This window comes from Equus przewalskii, chromosome 25 (genome assembly GCF_037783145.1).
Source record: "Equus przewalskii isolate Varuska chromosome 25, EquPr2, whole genome shotgun sequence".
NCBI lineage: Eukaryota > Metazoa > Chordata > Mammalia > Perissodactyla > Equidae > Equus > Equus przewalskii.
In genome coordinates, this window is record NC_091855.1 from 18,588,133 (window position 1) to 18,609,577 (window position 21,445).

At 36.6% G+C, this 21,445-nt stretch overlaps 1 protein-coding gene and 1 non-coding gene across 51 annotated transcripts in view; both read right to left on the reverse strand.

Annotated features, from left to right (window-relative positions):
• NUMB (NUMB endocytic adaptor protein) overlaps nt 1-21,445 on the reverse strand; it is a 183,545-nt gene that overhangs the window by 122,415 nt on the left and 39,685 nt on the right. For 3 of the 50 annotated variants that reach the window (XM_070593798.1, XM_070593790.1, XM_070593776.1), the window contains exon 1: nt 17,596-17,832. The exons of the other annotated variants lie outside the window; for them this stretch is intronic. The gene's annotated coding sequence lies outside the window, so the exon portion shown is untranslated. Of the gene's footprint in view, nt 1-17,595; nt 17,833-21,445 lie in introns of those variants that run through there. 50 annotated transcript variants of the gene reach the window in all.
• On the reverse strand, nt 16,317-16,423 carry LOC139079509 (U6 spliceosomal RNA). Its single transcript, XR_011533203.1, has one exon. It is a non-coding gene; the product is annotated as a U6 spliceosomal RNA (small nuclear RNA).

The following is a 21,445-nucleotide window of genomic DNA, read 5'->3' on the forward strand; positions in this document are numbered from 1 at the left end:
ACCTGATCATGATGTATGATCCTTTTGATGAATTGCTGAATTCTGGTTGCCAAAATTTTGTTTATAATTTTTGCATCTATGTTCATCAGTGATACTGGCCTGTAGTTCTCTTTTTTCGTGGTGTCCTTGTCAGGTTTTGGTATCAGCATGATGTTGGCCTCATAGAATGTGTTAGGAAGTGTTCCATCCTCCCTAATTTTTTGGAATAGCTTGAAAAGGATAGGTATTAAATCCTCTCTGAAAGTTTGGTACAATACCCCAGGAAAGCCATCTGGTCCTGGGGTTTTATTCTTTGGGATGCTTTTGATGGCTGTTTCAATCTCTTTCCTTGTGATTGGTCTGTTCAAATTGTCTGCCTCTTCTTGAGTGAGCTTTGGGAGATTGTAGGAGTCCAAGAATTTATCCATTTCCTCTAGGTTATCCATTCTGCTGGCATATAGTTTTTCCTAGTATTCTCTTATAATCCGTTGTATTTCTGTGGAGTCTGTTGTTATTTCTCCTCTTTCATTTCTGATTTTATTTGAGCTTTCTCCCTTTTTTTCTTTGTAAGTCTGGCTAGGGGGTTGTCAATTTTATTTATCTTCTCAAAAACCAGCTCTTTGTTTCATTGATCCTTTCTACTGCGTTTTTCGTTTCAACAGTATTTATTTCTGCTCTGACTTTTATTATTTCTCTCCTTCTGCTGACTTTGGGCTTTATTTGTTTTTTTTTTCTCTAGTTCAGTTAGGTGTAGTTTAAGATTGCTGATGTGCGATTTTTCTCGTTTGTTAAGATGTGTCTGTATTGCGATGAATTTTCCTCTTAATACAGCTTTTGCTGTATCCCATATGAGTTGGTATGGCATGCTATCATTTTCATTTGTTTCCACATGTTTCATTTGTTTTCATTGTTTCCATTTTTATTTCTTCTTTAATTTCTTCAATGAGCCATTGCTTGTTCAGTAGTGTGTTGTTTAGTCTCCACATCTTTGTGCCTTTCTCAACTTTTTTCTTGTAATTAATTTCTAGCCTTATAACATTATGATCGGAGAAAATCCTTGTTTTTATTTCAATTTTTTTAAATTTGTAGAGGCTTGCCTTGTTTCCCAACATATGATCTATCCTTGAGAATGTTCCATGTGCACTTGAGAAGAATGTGTATTCAGCTGTTTTAGGCTGAAGTGATCTATATATGTCTATTAAGTCCAATTGTTTTAGTTTTTCATTTAGCTCCACTATTTCCTTGTTGATTTTCTGTCTGGATGATCTGTCAATTGATGTGAGTGGGGTGTTGCGGTCCCCTACTATTATTGTGTTGTTTTTAACATCTTCCTTTAGGTCTGTTAATAGTTGCTTTATGAATCTTGGTGCTCCTGTGTTGGGTGCATAGATATTTATAAGCATTATTTCTTCTTGATGAAGTGTCCATTTTATCATTATATATTGTCCCTCTGTGTCTTTCTTTACCTGTCTTATTTTGAAATCCACTTTGTCTGATATAAGAATTGCAACACCTGCCTTTTTTTGCTTGCTATTAGCTTGAAGTATCGTCCTCCACCCCTTCACCCTGAGCCTGTATTTGTCCTTGGGGCTGAGGTGTGTTTCCTGGAGGCAACAAATTGTTGGATCTTGTTCTTTAATCCATTTTGCCACCCTGTGTCTTTTTATTGGAGAGTTCAATCCGTTTATGAGAGTGATTACTGATGCATGTGGACTTAATGCTATCAATCTGTTGCTCATTATCTTGTTTTCCTGCGTTTCTTTTCCTGTGTTCTTTAGACTACCCATTTAATACTGCAATTTCTTATGCTGGGTTTCTTAGATTTTTCCTTATTTATGATTTGTGACTCTGTTCTGTATTTTATTTTAGTGTCTACTCTGAATTTGGTATTTAGAATCTCTTGTATAATATAGTCTATTCTCTGGTGGTCTCTTACTGACTTGGCCAATACTGATTGAGACCCTTTGCTCTTCCCCTCCTAAATTATTATTTTCATTTCTTATTCCAACTCATGTTATGAATTTGTAGTTAGAGTGATAAGATCATCCTTGCTTTGGTAGTTTCCTTGCCTTTACCCTAATGCTATAGTTGAATATTTGCTATCCTGTTCTGGTTCTATCCATTGGTCTCCCTAGTCTGGATTGTGACCCCTTTCTCCCTTTTTTCTTTTTTCAGGTATGAGAGCCTTCTTGAGGATTTCTTGTAGCGGAGGGCTTTTAGTTACAAATTCCCTTAACTTTTGTTTGTCTGGAAAAGATTTAATTTCTCCCTCATATCTGAAGGAAATTCTTGCTGGATAGAGTATTCTTGGCTGAAGATTTTTATCTTTTAAAGCTTTGAATATGTCACTCCATTCTCTCCTAGCTTGTAAGGTTTCTGTAGAGAAATCTGCTGAAAGTCTGATGGGGCTCCTTTGTAGGTTATTCTCTACTTTTTTCTTACTTCCCTGAGTATTCTTTCCTTATCTTTCCTTCTTGCCATTTGTACTACTATGTGCCTTGCAGTAGGTCTTTTCACACTGACAAATCTAGGAGATCTAAAAGCTTCCTCTACACACATTTCTTTGTCAATCCCTAGATTTGGGAAGTTCTCTTCAATAATTTCGTTAAGCACACTTTCTGCTCCATTTTTCTTTTCCATGTTCTCGGGAATTCCTATGATCTTTAAGTTCTTACTCCTCATTGAATCCACTATCTCTCAGAGATTTTCCTCGTTTTTTTTAATTCTTAGTTCTCTTTCTTCCTCTGTCTGGAACCATTCAGCCTGTCTATCTTCAATTATGTTAATTTGCTCTTCTATGGTATCTACACAGGCATTCAGGGAATCTGTATTCTGTTTTATCTGGTCCATTGTGTTTTTCATCTCTAGTAATTCTGTTTGATTCTTCATCATAATTTCAATCTCTTTTGTGAAGTAACTCCAGAACTCATTGGCTTGTTTCTCTATCTTTCTGTCTACCTCATTGAGTTTTTTGATTATAGCTGCTATGAACTCATTATCACTTAGTTTAACTAATTACAAGTCCTCAGGACTTAATTCTATGTTTTTATTGTTTTCCTTCTGGTCTGGGGCTTTTATAAATTGCTGGATGGTAGAGGAGCGGTTTTTTTGCATGGTGGTAGAATTCGGTTGCAGTTACAGCCTGTCGCCACTAGATGGGGGTCGAGAGCTACGTGTTCTGAGCTCTCCGCCTTTGGGCAAGATGGCTGCGCCCAGTGCACTTTGCCAGGAGTGAGGGGCTGCTATTCTTGCCCGCCAATCTGGATTCAGATCAGTTCTGTTCTCTGGTCTCCTGAGGCCCTGGGTTTATGGGGTTCCCGTGCATGGAAGCTTTCCCCCACCAGCGGGTTTCCACTGAACCAGCGGCAGGAGTCCTGGATGATCCCCCAGTCACACGGCCCCTCCCCCACTCCCTCCCAGACCCATGCAACAGCGATCGCAGACTCTAGGGGAGGGAGGGACGTTCTCTCCTACCTGTTCCAGCACCTCCGAGGCCATCAGCAAGGTTTATGTTCTCCGCCTTCTTGGTATTGTAGGTCTCTAATGTGTTGGCATTAGATTTATTCTCTGAAATTCAGTTTTTCCAATCCTTTGTTGTATTTTGGAGGGGACAGAATCCCGCATCAGCTCACCCCGCCATTTTGCTCCATCCCTTCTCCGAGAGCATCTGTCTCATTGGTTTCTTTGTATAGGTCTTTCATCTCCTTCCTTAAATTTATTCCTAGATATTTTATTTGTTTTGTTGTGATAATAAATGGAATTGTACTCTTGAGTTCTCTTTCTGTTAGTTCATTATTAGAGTATAGAAATGCCACTGATTTTTGTAAGTTGATTTTGTACCTTGCAACTTTGCCATAGTTGTTGATTATTTTTAATAGTTTTCCGATGCATTCTTTAGAGTTTTCTATATATAAAATCACGTCATCTTCAAACAGAGACATTTTCACTTCTTCAACATTAGGCAACCTTTTAAACCTCTCTCAGCTTTGGTTTTCTTTTCAGCAACAACAGAATACAAAACAATGACATATTTTATAGCATTTTGTGAGGGATTAAACCACCATATCTAAACATATTTGGCTGGACTGGTATATAGATGGCACTCAAAAAAATACTACTTTCCTTTCTCTTTTTCCTGATGACAGTGCATCATAAAAAAATTAGAGAAACACATCTCCTTAAAGAAAACGGAAATGAATTATACAAAAATCTTGCAGAAATTTAAATAAAAAATAATTTACAGCTGTGCTTAAGAGACTGCAATAAACCACTAATTATTCTAACAGTGAAGATTCCAACTCCTATTTCAGACAGCTTTGAGCACCGATGATCTAGATCACTGGTTCTCAAGCTTTAGCATACATCAGAATCACCTGAAAGGCTTGTTAAAGCACTGATTGCTGCGCACTTTCCCCAAGGTTTCTGATTCAGCAGGTCTAGGGAGAAGCCCCAGAATTTGCATTGCTAACAAGTTCAGAGGTGATGCTGATGATACGAGACTAGGGACCACACTTTGAAAAATCATCATATAATTAATTCAGCAATCAAATCCAAAGTCTTCCCCAGGAAGATTTTTTCTGACGCCGTGGGGAAAATGACCTCTCTTTTCTCTGGGAATGCAACTATAAAACCCTAAACTGGAGCTGCTTACAGCCATCCTCCCTGACTAAAAGAAGAAAGCTACCTGTCTTAAAAGGCAAAAGGCAAGGAAAAACAGAGCTAAGAAATAAAAGTGAGAACCCCTGACAGTGATTTGAGACCCAGAAATCTCTGCTAAATCAGATTTGACTCTGGATTATTCAATTACTTAGGCCAATAATTCTTTCTCCCCCTTAAACTGAGTTTCTGTCTCCTGCAACTGTAAGAGTCTTACTAAAACTGTGGGGAGTGGAAGGGATGGAAAAGATGAAGGCAGAAGCCTCTAATAACACACAGTTGTCCATGATAATACTTTAAAGTGAAACAGCGAATTTTTTAATGAGATTACATTTTAGCTATAATCTGTAATCTGAAAGAAGCTACCACATTTGGTGGTTTCTTGAAAACTGACTTTCTGGCTAGAATTTGTGACCAAAACCCTTTTCACAAGTTTACAAGTAAGCTTCAAGGGATACCATAGGAAATTAGACGTTGTGCCTTAGTCAAGATCTAATCTCACTTACATTTATTAGCTGTTGTTTACAGTGAGCACAGATCTCTAAGTCTAGCCAGTGTCATAAAGTTTATTTGGCCTATAATATCAATAATTAAAATGTGTTATTTATTCCTCCACTCATTTATTAAGTCTCTATTACATAAAGATACCATGATAAATATGTCCCACAGGTAAAAGTTCACAAGAGAGAGAACCAGACTTAGGAGCCATCTATACTGAAATGACAATTGAAGGCAGGAAAATTAAGTCTGCAAAGGAGAAGATGTTCTGCAAAGATCTTCAACCTGGTTCATAGATGAGCTTCATCTATAAAGTCCCAAAACTACAGGTAAAGTTTAACAGACACGTGCATTCTTCTGGGAAGAGGGTCACTGCTTATGTCAGATTCTGAAAGGAGGACAAGACCCAAAAAGGGCTAAGAATCAATGGTATAAGGAGAGGAAATATCAATGAAGAGACCTATGAGGAACACATATTAAGAAGAGGAACTGAGGGGCTGGTCCCGTGGCCAAGTGGTTAAGTTCGCCCACTCCACTTCGGCGGCCCAGGGTTTCACTGGTTTGGATCCTGGGCGCGGACATGGCACCGCTCATTAGGCCATGCTGAGGTGGTGTCCCACACGCCACAACTAGAAGGACCCACAACTAAAAAATATACACAGCTATGTACTGGGGGGATTTGGGGAGAAAAAGCAGGGGGAAAAAAAAAGATTGGCAACAGTTGTTAGCTTAGGTGCCAATCTTTAAAAGAAAAAAAAAGAGAAAAAGTGAAAGGAATCTACCAAATTACTAAGTGCTTATGTGAATTGTTCTATGCATACTGCATATCACATTGCATTTAATCTTTTTTTTTTAAAGATTTTATTTTTCCTTTTTCTCCCCAAAGCCCCCTGGTACATAGCTGTGTATTTTTAGTTGTGAGTCCTTCTAGTTGTGGTATGTGGGATGCCGCCTCAGCGTCACCTGATGTGTGGTGCCATGTCCGCGCCCAGGATTCAAACCAGGGAAACCCTGGGCTGCCGAAGCAGAGCGCGCAAACTTGACCACTCAGCCACAGGGCTGGCCCCTGCATTTAATCTTGATAATAATCTTATGAGATGAATATCAGTAGCTCAATTTTGTACATAAAAAAACGGAGGCAGAAAGAAATTAGGTGATTTGACTAAGGCTAAGTAGTTATCCAAGCTACCACACTGTAGCGGAAGCTAAGATGAAACATAAAAGAATAAGGGGGCTATCATTTCAACTCATCATTTCTTACAGAGCAGTATCTCTGAGAACTAATTTTCTAGTGAACAACGTAAACTTTGGAGATATCAATAAGAACAAAATTACTGAATGCTTAATTAAGGCATTAAATAATTAATCAAATCATTTTTGAGGCTGTATAAATCTGGAAGTTTGGCAATTTGGCAGACTCCATTAATGCCATCATAAATTTAACAGTTTCGGTCAAAGCACTCATTCTAGGGAGAAAAAGGCACTGAAGGATGAAGGTTGGGATAAAGGCCAGTTCTAGTGTTTGCAACTTTTCTTTAATAAAAGTTCAAAATTATGAAACACTGGTACCAATAATCAGGGCCAATGAAATATGGCAAACCTGCCTAAATAATCCTTCTTTTCACCAATACTTGTAAATTCTGGCTCCTAATCTTAAAGCAGTCTTTAAAATAAAGTACTTCCAGGTTTTTGTCCATAGGAGCCAAGAAAAGTCACAAGTTCTTGCCCGGATCTTTATCCCCCTTCTAATAGCTTGGCATCATCAGTAGCAACTTTCACAGCAAGCAGGTCTTAATACATTTTAAAGTGGTGTTTCAGAATGATGTAATGTGCCAGAAGTGAGGAAAGAAACATGGTCTAATTATTCATACAGGGATTAGAAGTAGGTATTTACAGGTATAGCCACACACGATGCTAGGTGTGTTCTGCAAGCAAGGCATAGCTTTTTCTGTCTCAAATGTCTTCTTTTTAAAGTGTTAATAATATTAAAATACTGTTCAAGACAATACGGGTGAACTGAGTTCTAGGATGGATAAATGGATACAGACACAACTAAAAAAGACCTTTGACATAGCTCTTTTTCTCTATATGGAAAAAGAACCTAAAATGAAATTGATGTAGACTTCAGGTGGGAATGGAAATTAGTACAGCCTTTTTAGAATACAATTTGGCAATACGCATCTAAAGACTTTTAAATGAACATATATCCAGGAATTTATTATGCAGAAATCATCAGACCAATCAGATAATTTATGGTACATCTACACCAGTGGTTCTCAAGCTTTAATGTGCATCAGAATCACCCAAAGAGCTTGTAAGACTATAGACTGCTGGGCCCCAAAGGAAGAGTTTCTGATTCTGTAGGTCTGGGTAGAGGCCAAGAAGTTGCATTTCTAACAAATTCCCAGGTAACACTGATACTGCTGGTCCAAGGACCACACTGAGAACCACTGATTTATACATTAGACTTCTATGAAGCCATTAAAAAATGAAGTAGATCTATACTTATTGATATAATGTATATATGCAGTAGTGTGCTGATAAACAGGCTCAGGGCAGAATTGGGCAGGGAGGGGGAAGCTGTGATTTGTAGCATTTGCCAATTGCTATGGTGTAACTATTCCCACGATAACTAATATTAAACTAATGATTTGGGCTTGCATAATTCCTTAATTATTGGCTCTGGCGAGCCAGTGCTAGTTGGCTGAAGCAGACCACCTAGAAAAATATCTAAAAGAATATAAGGCAAAATGGTAATAGCAGTTATCTTTGAGTAGAAGGATTATGGGAATTTTATTTTCTTTATGGTTTTCTATATTTTCTTAATTGTTTTATAAACATTCTTACTTTTATAATAAAAAGCTATTAACATTCTGAAAAATAAAATGAAGTTATTAATTTAGATTAGAGTTCTCTATAGCTGAAATTTAGCAGACCCTCTATCAGAGGGGACAGTGATACTTAAATGCAGGTCTTTTAAACTTTTTTAAATGCAGAAGTCCACTCTTGCACTATCCTTCTATGCTAACACGACCTTGCCAAAGTGCAAAAAGAGAGAGACGGATAAGGCCCAACTGGGAAATCTTTGCATTAATAGCTACCCTAGAATTCAAGCGGAAAACAGAATGAGACAGCTTGCAACTTACTATAAACCCAGTTTCACAAAGGGAGCAAGAGTATAATCCCTCTAGCCTTCCCTCATCAAAATGTAGGCTTGATTAACATTTCACCAAAGTATTGTTAATGAGAGAAAAACCAAAAATAGCATAAATGTCCCCTAACAGAAGATTAAATAACTTAAAGCCATAAAATGGAATGATATACACCTATCATATGGTGATACAGGAAAATTTCCAACATGGGAAAATGGTCATAAATTATTGTGAAATGAAAAGTGTAAGTTACAAAACTGTGTATATGATCTTATTAATAAACAAAAATACATACTTGTGTGTGTGTATATAAATTCCTATGTTTATTAATTAAAGATCAGAAAGATACAGCCAACGTTAATAGCACTTATCTCAGGATTGGGATATTATAGATGATCTTTTTATATTTGCCTATTTGTATTTTCAAAAATATCTACAAAAAATATGTATTATTTGGGTAAATTTTTCAGTCAACACACAGGGAAAGCCCAAATGGTATCAAGGAAATAAAGACACGCCCAACCTCACTCTCAATCAGAGAAATGTAAATTAAAACTTTACTTTATACCCATCAGACTGACAAGACTAAACAGATGGATAAGACCAAATGCTGGCAAGGATTTAAAGAAATGGGAACCCTAATATACTGCTGGTGGGAGCATAAACTGGGCAACCATTCTGGAAAACAATCTGGCAATATTTAGTGAAAATAAGTATGTGTATGGACCACACACATCAGCAATTCCTTTCCTCAGTATATATTACAGAGAAACCTTTACTTAGGTCAATAGAGGATGGCATAAGGAAGTTTACAGCAGTACTATTTGTGTTAGCAGTTTTCAAGCCACACCTGGAAATCCATTATTAGAAAAATGCATAAGTAAAATGTAGAAATGCATATAGCATGGAATATTATACAACAGTCAGCACTTACAAACTACATTTACAAATATGTTTAAATCTTAAAAAGTGTTGAGCAAAAAATTAGTGAGATTTACAGCATTACCATTATATCAAGGTTGCAAAATTCAAGCCACATTTCATCTTGCATGACCAAACTCACCTTCACAACTAAATTTAAAAGTCTTTTTGTTTCCTACAGTAACAGCCTCCAGTTTCTGCAGCTGACCAATTTTTGTGAACCAATGAAAAATTTCACTACTAGTCAACAATATCCTTCTTATCACCAAGTGAACCTCACATAAATTTCTAAAGTAAATTCAGGGACTGATTCCCCACCTATTATGTGGATCCCAAAATACAGAAATAATAACTAAAAATAGCAGGAGCAGATGCCTTTTACTAAGAGCCTACATGGGTACACTGTACATATATAATCTGCAATCCTTCTAACAATCCTGAGAGAGAAATTTTAGAACTGAAAAATAAAACAACCAAAATTAAAGTAATGGAAAAAATTTCAATGCCTTTGAATTAAAATATACTCTTTTTCTCTCTCTTCTATTTTAATATTTTCAAGAAAAACACAAACTATTTGAATATATCCAGTCAAAAAAATTCAGAAAACATTCATCTCACTAATGAACAAGAGGCACCTACCATTCTTCTTCCTCACCTTTAACCAACCCCTCTACATAGAATGACCTCTTTTCAGACTCCAATTTACCTAAAATCCTACCCAATCTTCAGGACGCAGCTCAAACACCATATCCTCTTTCAGGAAGCAAGTAACAAAGAACATTTCTCACCTAGGAACTCGAGAAGTAATTGTAAATAACTATAAAAAAAGACAGTGTGTTACTTATAAGTTCTGTCTCTCCTAATCAATTTTAAATTCTTTAAGAGCATGAAGCTTGGCTCCCATCTCCTACCTACCTCAACATTACACTAAGTTGATTAGTAAAAATTTGTTGAATTGAACTTTAACTATTAAAAGATCTTCGAAATAAAATGTTACAAATTAAAGAACTAACCTTGAGCTACATCAAAACTTTCAGTAAGTTTCTGGGCTTAGTAGTTTTGTTTATGAGTCAAAATCTACAAAAATAATGACATCATTACTTTTCACAAAAAATTGAAGAAGTAACATGTAAAAAGAGGACAATTTCTTAATCCTTTTTTATAAACAAAGCTTCCTTTAAAAGGGAAAGGAATAATGTTATAATTTAGTTCCCTCATTGCTTTACAAGCAAATAGAACACAAGGGAACTTAGATATAACTTGTTAGGATAAGACAATTAAAATTGATCCTTTAAAATGGGATTAACCTGAACTGAAATAATTGCCTTCAACTTTAAACACACAGCTGTGATGCTATCAATTATTGCATGCCCACAAGTTTCTTATAGATATACAATTCCATACTACAAAACACGCATACAAAGTGACGATAGAATCGATCTTCCCCTCTACCCTCCCAGAAGTCCAATTTAACTTCGCTCTCTTGGGCTAAAAAATACAGACAGTTAACTACAAGTAAAAGGTACCCAAATCAAGACTATGGGCAGTGAAAAGATTACGTGGAGCATCTGGAATTAAACAATCCTGGATTTGATTCTCATTCTGGCTTTCAAAATCATTTAACCAATCTAGGCTTCATAGATTGTCTCATCTGTAAAACCAACTACTTCATAAGGATTAAGTAAGAAAGTATACAAATGGCTCAACATAGTATTTGCTACAAAATAAATGCGCAGTAAATGGCAGTTGGTATTGCTATTATTAAGGGAACCCAATGTCACCATTGGCAGGACCACTAAGAAAAAGTTCTTTTTCAGCTCCTCTAACCCTGCCTGTCCTGTTCTCCTTAGGATTTCTGATATCACTCATTCTGTTTACTAATGAAAATCTTAAACTCCGAAAATGGCTCAATACCAAGAGCCTTCTTCCTCTGTGCCCCTGATCCAACTATCAGCAGGCTTTAGAAGAGTCTTATGAAGAAACATCTCTAAGAGTACTTCTAATAGGACAGAAGTCTCAACATGCCTGACTGTCCTGAAGCCTTTCCATTAACAATTGCTACTATCCTTTCCAAATCCTTAATGCCCTTTTTAAAAAACAAAACTACTTCTAATCTCACACTACATACTGAGGTATCACATTAAAAAAAAAAAAGGCAAGACTTTACTTAGAAAATGGGGAGGGAAGCTAAATTTCTAAATGATTCAGAAAAAGTTAACAATTCTGCATCTAACAAGAAATTACCCAAATCTTGATCATATCTGGATACAGGAATATCATACCAAGGGGAGAAGTACACAATTATACATTTTTAAAAAGAAAAAGTGTAACCTAAACTATATCTTCTTTCAAGTAGATTTTACTTATTTACTTTTATTTTTTTGGTGAGGAAGAGTGGCCCTTAGCTAACATCTATTGCTAATCTTCCTCTTTTTGCTGGAGGGAGAGTGTCCCTGAGCTAATCTGTGCCAATCTTCCTCCACTTCATATGTGAGACGCTGCCACAGCATGGTTTGATGAGTGGTGTGTAGGTCCGTGCCCAGGATCCGAACCCATGAACCCCAGGCTGCTGAAGCAGAGTGCATGAACTTAACCACTACGCCACTAGGCCGGCCCAAGTAGATTTTAATTATTAAAAGAAACACACAATAGGCCAGGCAATTTCACACATTATTTCATTTAATCTTAACGACCATTAAAAGTAGGTATTATGTTCTATTCTCCCCATTTCAAGATGAGGAAACAGGCTTAGAACAATTAAGTAAACTTCCCAAGGTAATAAGGCTTGGTAAGCAGCAGAGTTAGCATTTAAGCACTTTTCCAGGTAATGGGGACACAGTACTGACAAGGGGATAAACAAAAATCCTAGCTCTCACAAAGGTAATTATATTCACAATAATTATGTATATTTTTATAACCGGGAAAAAATGTTAAACATTTAAAAAATATTTCATAAAGGGAACGGCTACCCCTCTACTTTAATTTCCTAGTAAACTCAGAATTCAAATACTGATTTTTCTCAAATAGGGACACTGATACATTTCTAAATTTCATTGAACAAACTAAGGTTGGTGGGTACAACTGGTTAATAAATCAAATTCATTGTTGGTTATCACTGATGAAAATAAGAAGAAGTTGTTTTCACATATTGAGGTATATGGAGAAGTCATTCTGGTTTAAATCTGATTTGGCCTAAAACTTGTGTTTCCCAGAGCAACTTGACTTATAGTCCATCAAACATGCATTGTACATCCGCTTCAAACATTTTCCCAAAACAAAGAATGCACTCTCTGAAGATAGGGATGTAATGTCTCTCTCTCTAACACCAACACCAGTACTTCTTTGAAGATAAGCTTTTATTCCCAGAGAATGGTCAAGCTGACCTGCTGTGTATGTGCTAAACTGCGGCAAAACATCTCTTTGAGACTTTGGGGAGAAAAAAATTATATTCCTGTCATGTTTGATGTATGTTCTTTGTTCTGAAAGAGTATACAGCCAGGCTGTAAACTATGCTTCCCCAGAGAACCTTCCTCCTTGCGGAACACAGTACTTCCCCTTAGCTCAATTAAATATCACTCTATCTTTCTTATGTATAGACTGTGTATTGATTATTTGCATTGACATCACTATTGTTAACATTAAGTAACATTTATATATATCAAGCACTCTGCAAGGCTTTTAGATGCATTTTCATGTAATCCTTAGAGCCATAAAATAATTGTTTTAATAATATACAAGGTTGTTATACTTCCACAAAATTAACACAGATGCCAAATTTCAGACAGGTAACTGTTTTGAGAACTCCTGGCTCACAATGAACTAAAAATACACCAATAGCCACTGAGAAACTGCTAAAGTCTTTCTTATCGATGATAATTTTTATTCATTCAAGAAATATCTACTTGGGCCAGCCCAGTAGCCTAGTGGTTAAGTTCAGCACGCTTCACTTCAGTTCCTGGGTGCTGACCTACACCACTTTGTTAGCGGCCATGCTGTGTTGGCAGCCCACATACTAAAAAATAGAAGAAGACTGGCATGGACGTTAGCTCAGGGTGAACCTTCCTCAGCAAAAAATAAAAAACAAGCAAAAAACAAAAATATTTTACTCAATACTTTTTCTGTGTAAGTCACAAGCCACATAAAATATTATGGAAAATAGCAGGAACAAGCCTGTAGTATAATATGAAACATACAAATAACAGAAGTACACATAATAGAAGGAAGAAATCACTATACATAAAATATCCTACAGGAATTATTAGTACAAAAGGTAACTTCTGGCAGAGGGAAAAAACATCTAGGGCAGGGGTAATGTTTAAACCAGGTAGAAGCATTGAATTTAGGATGAGAGGACTGGGGTAACAATACCAAACTCACCAATTTATTCATTCAACTTAGATTTATTGAGCAGTAACTTTGTATCAACCATTGGGATAAAAAGCTAAGCCTTGTCCCTTAAGTAGTTTGGTCTATATAGAGAAAAACACAAAACACCCTAAGTGTATTTAAATTCTTTAAAGAGGGCTAGAGAACAGAGGGTAAAAAAAACCCAGAAGCTTCCTGGGGAAGCTAATTTCTAAGCCGAGTCTAGAAGAATAATCATTCCTAACATTTAATTATAAGATGGTCAAATTGTGCCACTAAAAGACTGACTTACTCTAAGAGGATTATCTATTTATCTTACCTGAAAACTATAAAAAAAAGATCACCCTATCTATATGAAAAATTAAACCTTTTCCTATGCTCTACTGCAGAAGAGTGGTTAAGTGGGCTGGCTCTGGAAGCAGATTTTGCTTGGGTTTGAATCAGAGCCCCTTTACTTATAGGGAGATTTGAGCTTCAGTTTCCTCAGCTGCCAAATGAAGATAACAAAAGTTCCTACCTTATGAACTAAGTATGAGGATTAAATGAATTAATACACATAAAGGACTTAGAGCAGTACTTGGAACACAGTAAAAACTCAATCACTCTCAGCTATTATTATTACTATTACATTTTCCAGACCTTAATTAAACTCCTATTATGTACCAAATATAGTATCCAGTGTGTGATATAAGAAAAATGAAGGGAAAACTGATCTCCAATTTTCAGTCTAAATATATTAAAAGTCTCCTAATGAAGATTTTTTCCTGTGACATCAGGTGTTAAAAATAGAAAGGAAAATGGCCAATCTACAGCCAATCTAAAGCTTATCAGGTCCAGTTACAGGCCAGGGGAATCTAGTCTAGCTTTATCAGATATAAGCATGGCAGAAACTAGGATGAGGCAACTGAGATGCCTAGAGCACAAAATTGAAGAAGGCACTCTCTCAAGGTCATACAAGCGCCTCACTCATGAGGCTACTACCCATTCATTTATCCAAGAAATTTTGGATGAATAAGGCCCATTTCTTGTCCTCAAGGAGATAGAAGTCTAGTAAAGAATGCAGACACACTAATAAATAACTACAATTTAGTTTGAGAGCTGCTATAATAAAGGCACGTACTAGATACAGAAGTGTTGCAGAAGATGAAGTGACTAAATTGACTTGGATAAGCCAGGGAGTAATTCAGAGAAGTGATTCAGCTGGAGCTTAAATAATATATCACAGTTCCCCGAGGAGGGCAAGGTGGGCAGGAAACAGCATTCTAGACAAAGGGAACAGTGGGCAGAAGCTCAAAGGCAGAAGAACATCATGTAGTGAAGGAACTACAAAGAATTTGGTGAGAATAATCTAAAATGAAGCACTGAGCTGTAAGACTGAAGTGGTAGCTACAAAGCAGATCAAAAGTTTAGGTCTATAATGGAGAGCTCCTTAAATACCACATTAAGAAATTTAACTTATTTCACAGGTAGTAGAACATAATTATGAGTGGTACCATCAGACATTTGACTTAAGGATAATTCTGATGGTTTTCTGACTGTTCTGGGCTAGAACAGCAACTGCCAGACTTTTTTGATCCTGTACCCTATTACTAAAAAGTTTTGAGCATATCCCTCAATCTATGTATATTACACATTTAGACACTACTATGGTCACATATTATATTAAATACATACAAAGTAGAAAATGTTTAAAGGATGAGATGATAAATACAATAACAGCCAAAAAATAGAAACAATCCAAATGTCCACGAACTGATGAACGAATTTTTTTTTAACTTTTTATTAAGATTATGATAGTTTACAACCTTGTGAAATTCCAGTTGTACATAATTGTTAGTCATGTTGTAGGTGTACCACTTCACCCTTTGTGCCCACTCCCCACCCCCCCCCTTCCCCCTGGTAACCACCAATCAGTTCTCTTTGTCTATATGTTTAACTTCCACCTATGAGTGGAGTCATACAGAGTTCGTCTTTCTCTATCTGGCTTATTTCACTTAACATAATACCCTCAAGGTCCATCCATGTTGTGAATGGGATGATTTTATCCTTTTTTATGGCTGAGTAGTATTCCATTGTATATATATATATACACCATATCTTCTTTATCCAATCATCAGTTGATGGGCACTTAGGTTGCTTCCACGTCTTGGCTATTGTAAATAATGTTGCAATGAACATAGGGGTGCATGGGACTTTTGGAATTGCTGATTTCAAGTTCTTTGGATAGATACCCAGTAGTGGGATGGCTGGGTCATAAGGTATTTCTATTTTTAATTTTTTGAGAAATCTCCATACTGTTTTCCATAGTGGCTACACCAGTGTGCAATCCCACCAACAGTGTATAAGGGTTCCTTTTTCTCCACAACCTCTCCAACATTTGTCACTTTTTGTTTTGGATATTTTTGCCATTCTAACAGGTGTAAGGTGATATCTTAGTGTAGATTTCATTTGCATTTCCCTGATGATTAGTGATGATGAGCATCTTTTCATGTGTCTATTGGCCATCCATATATCTTCTTTGGAGAAATGTCTGTTCATGTCCCCTGCCCATTTTTTGATTGGGTTGTTTGATTTTTTTGTTGTTGAGCTGTGTGAGTTCTTTATATATTATGGAGATTAAGCCTTTGTCAGATAAATAACTTGTAAATATTTTTTCCCAACTGGTGGGTTGTTTTTTTGTGTCAATCCTGTTTTCCCTTGCCTTGAAGAAGCTCTTTAGTCTGATGAAGTCCCAGTTGTTTATTCAAAAATATGGAATGCTTCACGAATTTGCGTGTCATCCTTGCGCAGGGGCCATGCTAATCTTCTCTGTATCGTTCCAATTTTAGTATATGTGCTGCCGAAGCGAACACATGAATGAATTTTTAAAACATGGTATATATCCATACAATGGAATACTATTCAACAATAAAAAAAGCAATACTGATACATGCTACAATATGGATGAACCTCAAAAATATTAAGCCAAGTGAAAGAAGCCAGACACAAGACTACATATTGTATGATTCTATTTATATGAAATTTCTAGAAAAAGCAAATTTTTAAAGACAGAAAGTAATTAGTGATCACCTGAGGTTGGGGTTAGGAACAGGAATTGACTGAAAATGGGCACAAGGGATTTTTGGGGAGTGACAAAAATGTTCTAAAACTGAACTGTGGTGACGGTTGTTGTACAACTTTGTAAATTTATGAAAAATCACTGTTCTGTACACTTACAAGTGAATTTTATAGTATATAAATTGTCAATAAAACTGCTTAAAAACAAAAATTAAATATAATGTGAATATCTTAATGCAGATATCTATGCAAAGTAAGTTCCTAATGGACTAGAAAATAGCTGAAAGTAAAAAGCCTGGTTAGGGGGCCTATTTGACAGTTGAAAGACACCACAGACACCTAAATGTAAGATGGTGACAGTGAGAATGCAAAGAGGAGGACCTTCTTAAAGTTAAAAGGCAGAGTAAGGTTATTTCATTACCCACATCAAACATCATTCTAGATTACATATATAGCACGTATGTCTTACACTAATAAATGACAATATTCATATTAATCTTAAAATTCCAAAGACCGGGCCTAATCAATACAGTTTTGCTCTGGCAAAGGAGTTAATTTTAACAGAGTACCCTAAGCTCTGGGAAATTCCTTCTTATGGCATTGTCATCACTTTACAGACTTAACTTTGCAAGGTGCCCAAGCCTCTGTTCTCCTTTATTTCCTTCTTAATCAATGTGTCACAAATCAGATAAAGTGCAACTTGCTGGAAGTGGTAAAGTTTTATATGAATAACCAGGTTTTCCTCATATGGTTAATGGACTCAGAAAATAACACATTTTTCATTTGATCATGTTTTTCTGTGAAACAGAACTTTTTAATAAATATTAACTATTATTAACATTATATTCAAAAGGATGGGATACAATTTAAAGCAATGTCAATATCAAAATACCCTGTTAATCTTTAACTCATCCCTCACTGTTCATTCTAACCCTGGTTTCACTGAGCATTGAATTTTCTAATTTACCTTTAACAGTTGTCGGAACTGGACTTTCCGGAAGTTTATCCAGTTTTAAGACTCTCAAGAGATTCAAAGATGTCAAAATTCTCAAAGCCTCCCTTTTCCAAAGATTAAATTATCCCAGTGGGAGAGAGAGCTCTGACTTCCTTCTGTAGTCAGAAAAGGTTCTTAGGATTCACCTTCTTGTACATTTAAGCAGTTCTCAGAGATTGTGAGTTAACGAATAAGCTCTCTCTTCCATAGCTAGAGGATAAAAGAGAAACATCTCTGAAAAATATCTCCATTAATGACAGTATAACTTTCTTTCAATCAGATCTCAATAACTTTCTTCATCTGTTCATTTCTCATATCCTTAGGTCACTACCTAATGTTAATGTTTACTGATTAACATACCATCTGTGCCCTGTTCATAAACAGGGACTCATGTCGTGAAGTTTTTACTGTCAATCCTCTGAGACAAATTGCTCAATTTGCAAAAGTAACTTGGAATTAGTAAACATTCAAACTCTCTCAGAAGTTAACATTTTTTTGAAACATTTTTAGGTGGTGCAGCAGTTAAGTTCACACATTGTGCTTCTCGGCGGCCCGGGGTTTGCTGGTTCGGATCCCGGGTGTGGACATGGCACCACTTGGCATGCCATGCTGTGGTAGGCATCCCATGTATAAAATAGAGAAAGATGGGCATGGATGTTAGCTCACGGCCAGTCTTCCTCAGCAAAAAGAGGAGGATTGGCAGTACTTAGCTCAGGGCTAATCTTCCTCAAAAAAAAAATTGTTTTAAATATACTATAATCAGGTAAAAACCAAGATAAATTTATCTCTCTACTGATATAAAAAAGCCCTGTCACTATGAATGATTAAGCTATTTATAATATGCAGAATTTCTAATTCACTGATTGATAAAAAGGGAAAGTTAGTTTTTCATATAATGTGAAACATTATCACATGTGTCAAAAGGCAAGAGCTCTCCTTGGTAAAACGCAGAACATAACCTAGCTCTATTAAACACTGTGAACAGTTAAGCATTAAAAAAAGAAAACGTCCTGGGGCTGGCCCTGGGGCCGAGTGGTTAAGTTCGTGGGCTCCAATTCGGTGGTCCAGGTTTTTGCCAGTTCAGATCCTTGGCGTGGACATGGCACTGTGCAGCAGGCCATGCTGAGGCAGCATCCCACATACCACAACTAGAAGGACCTACGACTAGAATATACAATTATGTACTGGGGGGCTTTAGGGAGAAGAAGGAAAAAAAAAAAGAACATTGGCAACAGACATCAGCTCAGGTGCCAAGCTTTTAAAAAAAAAACATCCTGGGGCCAGCCCCATGGCCAAGTGGGTAAGTTTGTACACTCTGCTTCAGCGGTCCAGGGTTTTGCTGGTTTGGATCCTGGGCATGGACCTGGCATAGCTCATCAAAGCCATGCTGAGGCGGTGTCCCACATACCAGAGCCAGAAGGACCTACAACTAGAATATACAACTTTATACTGGGGAGATCTAGTGAGGAGGAGAAAAAGAAGAAAAAAAAGAAGACTGGTAACAAATGTTAGATCAGGTGTCGATCTTTAAAAAAAAAAAACTCTATTCAATATTGTACTAGACATTCTAGCTAGAGAATTAAGAAAAATAAAAGAAATCCAAATCAGAAAAGAAGTAGTAAAACTCTCTATTCTCAGGTGACATGATTCTATATATAGAAAAAAACAAGGAATACACACACCAAAACAAACTACTAGTGCTCATAATCAAAATCAGCAAATTTTTTTTTTAAGATTTTACTTTTCCTTTTTCTCCCCAAAGCACCCCAGTACGTAGTTGTGGATTTTTAGTTGTGGGTTCTTCTAGTTGTGGCATGTGGGACGCTGCCCCAGCATGGCCCGATGAGCGGCACCATGTCCACGGCCCAGGATCTGCATCGGCAAAACCCTAGGCCCCCAAAGCGGAGTGCGCGAACCTAACCACTCGGCCTACGAGGCCAGCCCCCAAATCAGCAAAATTTGTAGGGTACAAGATCAACATACAAAATCAGTAGTATTTCTATATATAAGAAATAAAATATCCAAATAGGAAATTAAGAAAACAATGCCATTTATAATAGCATCCAAAAGAATAAAATACCTAGGAATAAATTCAACAAAGGAGATGCAAGACTTGTACACCAAAAACTACAAAGCATGGCTGAAAGAAATTAAAGAGGACCTAAATAAATGGAAAGACATTGCATGTTCACAGATTAGAAAACTTAATGTTGTTAAGATGGTACTACTACCCAAAGCAATTCACAGATTCAATGCAATCCCTACCAAAATTCCAACAGCCTTTATTGCAGAAACAGAAAAGCCAATCCTGAAATTCATATGGAATCTCAAGGGGGTCTCAAATAGACAAAACTATCTCAAAAAGGAACAAAGTTAGAACATTTGCACTTCCTCATTTTAAAACTTAACTACAAAGCTACAGTAATCAAAACAGTATGGTAATGATATACGGATAGACATACAGATCAATGCAATAGAATTGAAAGTCCAGAAATAAACCCGAACATCTATGGCCAATTGATTTTCACAAGGGTGCTAAGACCATTCAGTGAGGGAAAGAATAATCTCTTCAACAAACGGTGCTGAGACAACTGGATATCCACATGCAAGAGAATGATGCTGGGCTCTTACCTCACACCATATACAAAAATTAATCCAAAATGGATCAGACTTAAATGTAAGACCTAAAACTATAAAGCTCTTAGAAAAAAATATAGGGGGAAAGCTTTATGACACTGGATTTGGGAATGATTCCTTGGATATGACACCAAAAGCAAATGCAACAAAAGTAAAAACAGAGAAATTGGACTACATTAAAATTAAAAACTTCAACGGTCAACAAGCATAGGAAGATGCTCAGATGCTCAACATCACTAGTCATTAGGCAAATATAAATCAAAACCACAATGAGATACCACCTCACACCCATTAGGATGGCTATTATTGAAAAAATAAAAACAAAAAGTAACAAGTTTTGGTGAGAAAGTGGAGAAACTGGAACTCCTCTGCACTGTTGGTAAGGATGTAAAATGGTGCAGCCACTATAGAAAACATTATGGCAGTTACTCAAAAACTAAACATAGAATTACTCTATGATTCAGCAATTCCACTTTGGGGTATACACCCAAAAGAACTGAAAAGAGGGGCTCAAAGAGATATTTTCACACCAATGTGCACAGCAGCATTATTTGCAATAGCCAAAAGGTAGAAGCAACCCAGGTGTCCATCGAAGGATGAATGGATAAACAAAATGTGGTATATACATACAATGGAATACAATTTGGCCTTAAAAAATAAAGGAAATTCTGACACATGCTATGACAAGTATGATCCTTGAGGATATTATGCTAAGTGAAATAAGCCAGTCACAAAAAGACAAACACTGTATGAGACCACTTTTACAGGATACTGAGAGTAGTCAAATTCATAGACAGAAAGTACCAGAATGCTGGTTTCCAGGGGATGGAGGGAGGAGGAAATAGGGAGTTGCTGTTTAATTGGTATTGAATTTCGGTTTTGCAAGATGAAGAGTTCTGGAGACTGGCTATACAACAATGGGAATGTACTTAATACTACTGAATTGTACACTTAAAAATGGTTAATATGGTAAATTTTATACTATGCCAATCACTTCCTTACCACAAATATTAAACACTTTTGTTAAACATTTCATACATAATGGGGGAGGGGTACCAGAAGAAAGTCACACAACTTCTGTTTTGCCAAAAAGCTATATAAGCGTGAACTGAATGCCATTTTTCAACTGAGAATCATTATATGTTAGAAATAAGAATCTCACCAAAAAATAAGGTAAGTAGGAGAA